This window comes from Talpa europaea (genome assembly GCF_964194135.1).
Source record: "Talpa europaea genome assembly, chromosome: 13".
Taxonomy (NCBI): domain Eukaryota; kingdom Metazoa; phylum Chordata; class Mammalia; order Eulipotyphla; family Talpidae; genus Talpa; species Talpa europaea.
Window position 1 is genome coordinate 78868198 of NC_140080.1, and position 9326 is coordinate 78877523.

The window sequence follows — 9326 nt, forward strand, 5'->3', positions numbered from 1 at the left end:
GGCAAGAATCATCCCAAATACCAGGCTAATCTCTCTGGATTTCAGTCTTGTAGATTTTGGCTTGCCATTTTCTCAATATCCTGTAACTTCTTAATGTTTTAGGGAAACGTTTTAAAAATGTTTTCTGCAGATTGTTTTTGTTGTTTTCAGAAGGGGGTTTGGGCCGGATCACCTAGCCTGCCTCTACCAGAAGCAGATATCTGATGTGGGCTCTGTAGAGAGTTGAGGCTCAGAATTTCTGAGCAGTGGAGGGACATGAGCTGAGAAATTAATCAGAAAGGGACATATAGATGGTTTCAGGAAGCTGCTGCAGGGGTCAGTAGAGAACTAAGAACAGAAGAAAAAGATTTATTTTTGGATTGATTTCCTTCCTTTGCTCCAGCTGGCATAAAGGGTCAAAGAATCTACTGGGTTACTATTCAAATTGGTGCTTCTAATCTTAGTTAAACCCATGGGATTTTGAAAACAGGCAGCTTTCTCTAACTGACTTACCTGCCTCATTGTTAGACAGGCTTCAGTTCCAACTGCAAACTCTGCCAAGAGGAAAAAAGGAAACTAACCACAGGTAGATTAACCCCCACCGCAGGAGCGGAACCATCGCTTCGGCTGCCATAGCCACTCGGCCCAGTGGACAAGCTCCAGAGACGGGAGCAGAGGCTGCCCTGCAGAAGTAGAAATCTGAGTGGCTTCTGGCTGGCTGCCTGTGGAGCCACAGGTGCCACAGCGCTAGCTGGGTAGGATGGTGCAGGTGCTACTGGGTGGCCAGCATGGCCTCCCTCCCCCACCTCCTTTCTCTCTGCTTGCTCTACTTGGGAAGCTAAGACACTAAATATTTACTTTCCCAGTCTCCCTGCATCTCAGGGACGTCCTGAGATGTAGCTCTGGCCAACCGGATGTCCTCAGAACCTTGGTGGGATGGTTGTGGAAACCGGGGCTGGCCGATTCCAAACTTGAATGTGGATGTGTTCCCTGGAGTTTGCACAACCAACCTGTGAGGTGACTCGCAGGAGGAAAAGGCCCAGGCAATCTCTGAGATGCCAGTCCTGATGGTGTTTCTCCTTATGTGAGAAAAAGAAAGTAGTATTTGTTCAAACTATGATGGCTAGGTTTTCTGTAATTTGCATCCTCCCTAATTGACATGAGGAAATTTCAAATGCCAGAACCTGGCATCAGAACAAAATCACGTCTGGCTTTAGAATGACAAGCCCATCAAACAGCAGGTGTTAACTGAAACTTCTGTGAGTCCAGGACAGAGCTAGTGGGCCCTGTGCCAATCACCATGTGGTGGGCACTGAAAACACTCACAGCCCAATTGAGAGCATCGCTTAACACAAGTGAACTCTCATTACCAAATGCTAGAAAAGTCTCTCGTAATTAACAGTTTTGGACATTTTTTCCTCCACGGTATCCTCTCAACAAAACATCCACAGAAGCTCAATGCATAAAACATAAAATCTGTTTCATTTAAGGAGAATTGGTATCTAGAAGTCAGCTCAGTTGGCCCCTCCAGAACTTGGGTGATATGTGGTTGAAATTTCTAATCTAGAACCAAGTTTGATTTGACAATTGCAGAAACTGGAGTCTCCTGGGCAGAACAGAAACAGCTTGTTCTCAGAGATGTAATGGGTCTGCCACATGCCTGGATGAAATCTAGTTTTTCAGGACCATTTTCATAGTGATCAAGAGATGGGGGTACAAGGTTTCATGTTAACTGGCACAACAGCAGAGGCCAAAGGTACAGGAGAGCAGGGAAAGGAGAAATTGACAGGAGAAGAAGTAGTCAAAGCAGGCTTCCTGGAGGAAGTGAAACCTGAATCAAGTGTGAAAGATGAATAAACTCAAAATGGATCACTGGCATCCCTGCTCTGGCAACATTTGGTAATGTCTAAATGGAGTTTAGGATGTCACAGGGATGCTGCTAAAAAGATGTGCAATACACTAGACAATCCGCCACAACAAAGTTTTCCAGTTCCAATGTCAACAGTGCTGATCTGAGAAATCCTGGACCAAATGGGAAGAAGGAAAAGAGAAAGCCAGGCAGAGGGTATGATGTGAGCATTGAGTAGACCTCTGTGCAGCTCACTCCGATTCCCATCAGAGATGTCCCCTTGATGTCTGCTTCCTGGACCTCAGTCAGCCTGGTCGATAATTCTTTTCCTGGATTCACCTGCCCCACTTTTTACCTCATCCCAAATCTTTATCTCTCTGACCCACTTACTCATCCTCTTAAATTCACATATATTCTCTCAGAAAGGTTTTAGTTGTGTATAGACCTCAGAAAGGTTTTAGTTGTGTATAAAGTGCCAGCAACACTGCTCAGGATAACTGCTGTTGACTTGGGTGAGCACTGAGGCATCTGGGCTGGGTTAACAATCTCCAAGAAACAGCAAAGGATGAAACATCCACCAGGGCATGGCCTGCCTCCATCCTGATCTCTTTTATTTTTCCACCCCCATTTCTTTCTCAGGCCTCCTTTACTCCTGATCAAAACACAGTTTCATAAGATTTGTTATCAGTCACTCCCTCCCCCTCTCCTGAGTCTAGTACAGCTCCAGGAGGACTATAAACTGTTATCTCTGGTTCTAGAAAAAAAGAAAATTTGTCCTTCCCAGAATTCACTTAGGCTCTAGGGCACAGGAGAGGGTGGAATGTCTTGTCTGGTGATTACACTGGGGTCCAGGGGGCTCCTCCCTGGGATTCCTAAGATAACTGAGTATTATCACCCTTTTCAGAGAAGCTCACCTCGACTTTATCAGATCGACTGCAATATCAAGTCTCAAACGCACAATATCAGATCAATCAAGCCAAGTAATTTGCTCAGGGCAGATTACTAAGTAGTATCCAAAAGGGCATTTAATACAGACCTGTGCCTCTCCAAAGACTGCTGTCAGAACACTCCTGAGGAAGAGGATGAGGAGTGGCAGCTAAGCACAAAGTATCTACATGTGGAGATGCCTGTTCATCTGACCAGGGAGGTACCTCGTTTCGGTGAGGGTAGATGGGGTTACAGATGTGCACTCATGCTAACACACACACACAGAGTAAGAGGGACGGCCTGGAATCCCACCTCCACCCCCTCCCCCAGTAGACATCATACACCCAGATGCAGCAAGTTGGGTGACAGGCATGGGGGAGGGGTCTCCACAAGAAGTCAAGGTCTGCTAAAAGCAGAGTACCTCACAAGGTATTAGCAATTTTTAGTTAGAAAAGAGACAATACAAGAGGAAGTGTTATGGTTTTTCAATACTTATATCTGAGAAAAAAAGTAGTCTAGAACAAGAAAGTGACAGAAACATTGGGAGATGGTGATTTCTCTTCTACTATTATAAGTAGATTTTAAAATACCATGGATGCATAGATATGCATAGAAAAAAACAAGAAGACCATATCCAAAAATGTTAATGATATTTTTCTTTGCATGCAGGGATTATTATTTTACACTATTTTCTCTTGATTTTTATACTAAACATAATACATTTATAATGACATATATCTGTGTGTGTCTAGAATTTGCAAGCATTTCTTGTGATATGGGTCTCAGGAACCTCAGAGAAGGAGGACAGATGGGCAAAGTGGGCATTTGGCAATCTAGGTATTCTGCTCTGCAACCTAAAATGTAAGTCACTCATTCACTCCACTGTATGTCAGGCACTGTGCTAGGTTTGAGAATATAAAGATGCAAAGTTATCTTACAGTTGAAACAATGGACAGAATCCAACAAGAGAGAATGTAAAGTTTTGCAGTTCACATGTGAAAATTTAAATTATGTAGAAGAATACAATTATGTAGAAGGAAGAACACCCTCATATTCCTCAGCCATCCCCTGAGAAGAAGGAATAGAATTCTTATTTGGTGAAATTTCAGGATGTAGAGTTGACATGTCACTGGGGTACCCAGATCAAGGTCACTTCTAAACACTATGCCTATCGGGGTACCACCTAAACTATTGGGTTGTGAATATTGGGAAGTGAATGGAGGGTTTAGAAAATGAAGGATTTGGGTGGTTAAGGGAAAGTGGGAATAAAACAGCTTTTGTAGCAGGTATGATCTTACTGTCAATAATAGGCCAACTCTTAGGCAGAAAATGATCCTATTTGTGGGCAAGAGAAATGACAGGAGCCTTGAAAACTAGATTTGGAAGACAGACCAAAGCAAGGGAGATAGGGCAACGAGTAATGCAGCCTAAACAGCCCCAGGGGACAGGCTGGTTGGCACTGACTGATTCCACTAGATTCATGTTGCCACCTTCTTTGGACTCTTATCTCCACTACAGTCACTAAGTTATCAATAGTTAGTCCCTGAAGATTGCATCACTCGCCCCATGTTCCCAGTCCAGGGGAATCCTCCAACAGCCTGTCCTTGGTCACAGAATCACACTGAGCTGCCAAGGGCAGGGAAAGGCACTAGCCCATTTCAGATGCCATGTTGGGCAAGGAAGACCCACCTTCTAGGAAGCTCCACAAACTGGGTAATTCTCTCAAATAGAGGAGACTGAGAGGCAGCCAAATGAAACAAACACTGCAGGCTAACAATTGTCTTCAAAATCTGCATGGCTGGATTTCTTCAGCATGGACCTTGAGGGCAGAGTTGGGAGCAGGAGAAGCAGATTTCGGCTAAGTTAAAGGAAAACCTCCCTCCTACTGAGAACTGCCTTGACACAGGCAAGTCACCTCCTGAAATGCAGCCCATCCATACCTGCACTCCCCGGGGCAGGACTTCTTCCACCCAGCACACCCTGCCAACCTGCCTCTTTTTGCAGCCCTAGTTTTCTCCCTTACTCAATTATAAGTTTCCTTGAGCGAGGGGATGGAACTGTATTTATCTTTGTGTTCCACGGTATCTGCCAGAGTACACCACACAGGAAAACTGAACAGAAGTTGGTCCCAGAAAAATAAGCAGCCATCTCCTGCATGATCTCACTGTGTGGGCACCCATGTTCTCCAAAATTCCGTGTCACCCTAGACACAATATAAATGAAATAAAGTCAGAGAACACCTTAAGCAAGCCTGAGAACCTAAAAGCTATAAAAGAAAAGCTATTCAGCCAGAAAAAAATCACAAAGAAAACAAGTACCCTTGGAACAGTAAAAGATCCCATAAACCAATAATAACAAAGCAATAACACAAGGAAAAATATCATAATATAGATGGTAGAAAGTTAATACTTAAGACATGAAAATAACAACTCTTACAAATATTACAAGAAAAAGATAATCATTGCAAAGAAAAATGGACAAGTCAAACTAATAAAAAACAATTCACAAAGCTGCCAATCCAAATAACCAGCCTATATGATAAGCTGTTCAAATTCACTAGCAGACATGGAAATAAATTTGACATAATACCAAAATATCATCTTATGCCCTTCAGAAGAGCAATAAAACTAAAAGCTAAAACCCCCATTTACTGGTATTGATATAGAGAAATGATTTTCCTACATCACGGGTGGAAATGTAAAGTATCAGCTATTTTAGGTAGCCTTCTTTTGCTATCACTAGGTTAAGCTACATATGTCCTTTGAATGCTCACTTCTGGGAATTAATCCTATAGAAATAATCACTGCTACATAAAGACATATGTGCAAGGATTTTTGTTGCATTGCTCAAAGAGGCAAAATAAGAACAAATGTAATCACCGTTATGAAAGGAATAGCTAAGCAAATTTTAGGACATGGAACCCTGGAATATTATACTATCATTTAAAAGAATGAATTAGATCTGTAAGAATTGGTCTAAAGGGATATCAAAGGAAGAATGGTTGGGTGAAAAAAGTAAGTACAGTTAAGTGGTCTCCCTTAACCCCTTGAAGTAAATTAATCATAAAAAAATTAAAAAGCTGTATGCACATGTGTATGTGTGTATATGCATGTGTATATTTAAACATACATACGTTATATACATGCTTACTTGCATAAGGCATTTCATAACATGAAAAAAAAACGGTGGCTGTAAACATGGGCTCCCTTATCATGGAGGCAGGACACTGATGTGGAAGGATGAAAAGTAGGATAAAGAGCAAACCAAAAAAGCAAAAAGGGGGGAAACTTCATACAGACAAGCATAGAGAGATATAGATGATAGATGGGTGGGAGGGTGGGTGAATGGATGGATGGATGGATGGATGGATGGATAGATAGAATCATATTTGTGCAGTTATTAATTTTGGTTTTGCAGGAGGTTTGCTATCCAAGGACATTTAAACTAAAAGTGTTTTTTCCAAAGGTAGCAGAGTGATTGCACTGTCTCCACTCAAAGAAATCCAATCCCCAGGCCCTGAATACTGGACTTTGGAGTTGGGGCAGAGGCACTAGTTTTGGAAATTGTCTGTCTACATTATCTGTCCTTCCAGGAACACAGCTTTAAGCTGGCACCCCCAGCCACCTGTTTGCCTTGATCTGAGGGTCAGATGAGACCAAAACCACAACTGAAACCAAAATCCACCTTGCTCTCTCACCCGGGGTCCCAAGCCCATAAAGAGCCAGCCTCAGCATTCAATTGCAAGTTCTCGCCCCTTTTCTTTGACGTCTGTAGTGTGTGGCAAGAGCGATCCAAGTCCACACTGCCCTGCCATTCACAGCCTGTATGTCCTTGGGCAAATTCCTCATCTTCTCTGAACCTCTGTTTGTTCATCCATAAAATGGGAAAGTGTTGTTTTTCGGGGTTGTTGTGAAGATGAGATTATACATACAAAACATTCAGAAAGTTGGCTTTTACTAAAGTGTTAGTGATTATCCTGTGATCAAAACAACACCAGGGTTTTGCCAGCTTACAAGTGACTCCCTAACGTAACCTGGATGTTCACCCAGTGCTGGTGAGAATGTAGAAACTTTGGGAAAGTTAAGAGGTGGAATACAGTAACTTAATAACAGGCCTGCAGCTCTTAATCGGGCAGAAGGAACAGAGGTGGGGAAAGGCTCAGCTTGCCCTGGATTAAGGAAACTGGTCCTTCTGGTCATCCTACTCCTGGGAATCTTTCCTAAAGGACTTGTGCACCAACATGTCTGTTTGAGATTTATATATAGTAACTTAAAAACAGAAACACCTAAAGAAAAAGAAGCCAAATTGGCATAAAATTTTTTTCACCTAAATTTTTTTAAATTTTATTTTTATATTCCCTATACAATTGCAACCCCCTTATTTTGACCCAAATCCCTCCTTTCCCACCGCCCCCCCTCAACAGTGTGTCTCTGGTTCATAGTTGTTTGTTGATTTTGATTTTTTCTTTCTTATAGTTATTCTTTTTTCTGGTCCCCTATTTAGGTTTTCTAGATTCCTGCTATGAGTGAGACCATCCGGTATTTTTCTTTTTCTTTCTGGCTTATTTCGCTGAGCATGATCCCTTCCAGCGCCATCCGTGTTGCTGCAAACTGCATGTGTTTCTCTTTTTTGATTGCTGAGTAATATTCCATTGTGTATTGGTATAAAATGTATTGGCATAAAATAAGCATATACTTCTGACAGGAGGTTATGTAGCCGTTTTAAATGCTGCCCACAAAGAGTTTTAACGTCATAGAATAATCTTATTGGTGCAGGGTTGTCTTAAAAGCAGAAAGAAAAAATGTTTTTAGTTTACAAAAAGAGAAAAAGATTAAAAACAGCAAGAAATAATAATAAAGAAAAAACAATACGAAAAGATGAAAAAGTGGGGTGGGGGAAGCAATACAGAAAATAGTATATACTATTCATTCTCAACTATGGAAAGAAAAAAATGGATGCAAAAAGAAAGAGCTAGAAGGAAATTGGCAAAACATTACCAGTGGGTGGTAGTTTGTAGACAATTTTAATTTCTTTTGATTTTCCAACATTTCTACAATAGGCGTACAGCACCGAGATGTCTGGGGAAGAAAAGCTAAAGTTTATTGATGAAAACAAAAGCTGGTGAGACTTTTCATTGAGCAGTGGCTGCCCACTTGTCATTGGAGGTTCTTGTCCTTGACAAAAGCACAAGACCCTTAGGCTCTGTGCTGGGCGCCTCATTCCCTGAACTACCTTTTCTGCCTGGGAAAGCTGTGTCCTTGGTGGACTATTTCAGGAATCTGATAGGGCCCCTGAGGCAGGGGTGGTCTCAGGCTGTGTGCTGAGGTCAAACCCCTTCAGGGTAAGCTCAGTGTCTACTGCTCTGATCCCGAAATGCCTCTTTGAAGGTAGAGTATTGATACTTATTGAAATGGAAGGGAAACTGGTAGCAGAAAAATCAGTTAGGTTAAAAAAACTGTTTTATGGGTTTACAACGCTGTATATGTTTTTAAAGTACAGGTTCACACTTCTTCAAACGTACATTACCACACCACACCCACCACAGGCAGGAAATTTAAAAGGAGAAAATGAACGGACTCCAAAGTGCCATCCTCCTGTTTTTTAAGGCCTGGTGGGGCAATAGCTCAACAGCTAATAAAGAGCAGAGTGCAAGAGGACTACCAAAGGTGGAGGAAGGTGGTGCAAGGGGAAGGGTTCACCACTGAGCTGAGAGAAATTTGCAACCTGGAGCTGGGACAGGTGGCTGACACACTCTCTCTGATCCCTTTCTGTTTTATTGCCCTCCTTAAACATCCTCCTCCTCCCTTCTCCCACTGTCTTTTTTAATTATTATTAAAGATTTATTTATTTATGCATACAAGAACTGGGGGTGGGGAAAGGCCAGAGGTGCGGGGGCGGTAAGAGGATTCACCAGAGACAGAGTGGGGAACAGAACACACGGATCTACTGCAATACACTGCTGAGGGGAGCAGCGGGCAAGACAGGAGAGTCTGCTGTGCCATGTGGGTTATCTCCTTGGTCGGGGATCGAACTCTTGCTGCAGAGGCTGCATATAGCTTCACAGTACTGTGTTTAACCCCTTGCACCACCAGGGAGGCTCCTCTCCCACTGTCTTAACCTACCTGGAGTGCCACCCTAGAAGGAAAGAGGGAGTGAGACCAAGGTCATATTTGACCCCAGTTTCCTAGGCTACACAAAACTCACGAACTTTTTCCCTAAGTCTTGGCTTCCAAGACACTGCCAAATCCCATCTGCAAATGATACAGCCTGAGTATGTGCAGAAGCAGCTAACCTTGAGCTGAATCCCAGGCCAGCCAGAGCCAGGATACTGCAAATGGAGAGGAGGGATCCCCCAGAGACAAGGGCCCAGAACAGAAACTCAAAACTCTGGTTAACAGCCCCTCTGGCGAATGCCAATGATGTGGAGAAGCCCTTCCCTGGATATTCATGGAACGAGAATGGTCCTTCAAGTAACTTTAATCCATGGCCCCAGTTTTATAGGGAAAAAAAGGTTATTCTATGGAACGCTTTCAGCTGTCCACAAAGCTTTTAAGCCACAGAGAACCAGTGC